Source organism: Thalassophryne amazonica, chromosome 19 (genome assembly GCF_902500255.1).
Source record: "Thalassophryne amazonica chromosome 19, fThaAma1.1, whole genome shotgun sequence".
Classification (NCBI taxonomy): Eukaryota; Metazoa; Chordata; class Actinopteri; order Batrachoidiformes; family Batrachoididae; genus Thalassophryne; species Thalassophryne amazonica.
In genome coordinates this window covers 34,847,789-34,849,301 of record NC_047121.1, presented here as the reverse complement: position 1 = coordinate 34,849,301, position 1,513 = coordinate 34,847,789, and positions in this window count along the sequence as shown.

The window sequence follows — 1,513 nt, the reverse complement described above, 5'->3', positions numbered from 1 at the left end:
TGCATCAGGAAGAGCATCCGGCGTAAAACCTGTGCCAATTCAACATGCAGATCCACCTTGGATTTGCTGTGATGAACCCGAGTGCAAACAAGGGAGCAGCCGAATGGACTTACTATTTATACGTAAACATTAACACTCCCAGTAATGTCATTATTATGACATGCTTGTGATGGAATTCTTTGTCAGTGGATGTTATTCAAGTTATTTCACACAAATCAAACTGTCTTTGGGATGAATTTACTTCAACCATGTAACTCTTTCCGTTACTTGGTTGTGAAATATTCATGTGGAGAAATATGATAAATATTAACATGCCTCGTAAAAGTCGATTATTGATGTGAAAAACATTTGTGCGTTGTTTACACAACAGTTAAATTGTGACTATCCAGAAATGCTGATGTTAGCACTGGATGGAAAAATCCATGTTATTGTGTTTCCCATTTATAGAAGTGAATAAGAATCTATTTCAAACCCAAATCATTGTTCCTGAGAACTAAAAGTTATATTGGTGACTTAATGAACAGTAGATGCAGCTTTACTTGTATCAAATTGTATTTTTGTTTACCTAAGACACTATCAGTTTTTATAAAACACAAATTAGTGTAGAGAAAGAACAGTAATAATCCCAATGCAAATGTGGTTTTATCAGATAGTAATAACACTGTATTCTAATTCATGGCCACACGACTTGACGAAATATTTGTTTAATATTTGGGGGGTGGGGGGACCATTGGGCGGTCGCTAAGTATGTTGTGCTGTAAAACATGACGAGAGTCGGTTTTTAAGTGTTGTTACTTAAGTCGTGTTGGTTTAACAATGTTTAGTGTTGATTTGTTGTTTTGTAGTAAAACTGGTTTTGTCAGTTTAGTTGAGTGTCATATTGTTAATAAAGTGTAACGTGTACTGCATTTGATGACTTCCCCCATTGTCTCTGTGTTGTTGTGTATAAAGATAATGGTACCATACCTTGTGGCAGAGGGCAGAAAAGACAAAAGGTGCTTGTTTCCATACAGCTTGCCACACTAGTTATTATCATCATTACTTAATAGGTTTTGGTATGTAGTTAAATCATATGGGCTTATGTTTGCTTTATACATACATATATTAACAGTTAAATTGTGTTTAGGTTTAATATAAGAACAGTGGAAGTTGACTTTATTTTTTTTCCTTACTTGTTGGCACCCCCTCCTGGATGGACGGCACCCTTAGCATTGTCTATACTGCCTATCGGCTGGGCTGGCCCTGCGGCAACTTGTGAGTATCCCCAGACCCGCCTGGTATGTAAGGTGTGTAAGGTCTACAGACCTTACATGTGTTAGCTCATGAGGGTGTGTAAGGTCTACAGACCTTACACACCCTCATGAGCTAACACATGTAAGGTGTAAGGTCATACATGAATGCATTATGAATAATGTGTGTATAATGTATTATAGCTTGCATATAGACATGTATATTTGATATTTTGCCAAGTGTTCACAGTAATGTCTTGTCCATTAAATAATACAGCTGTATG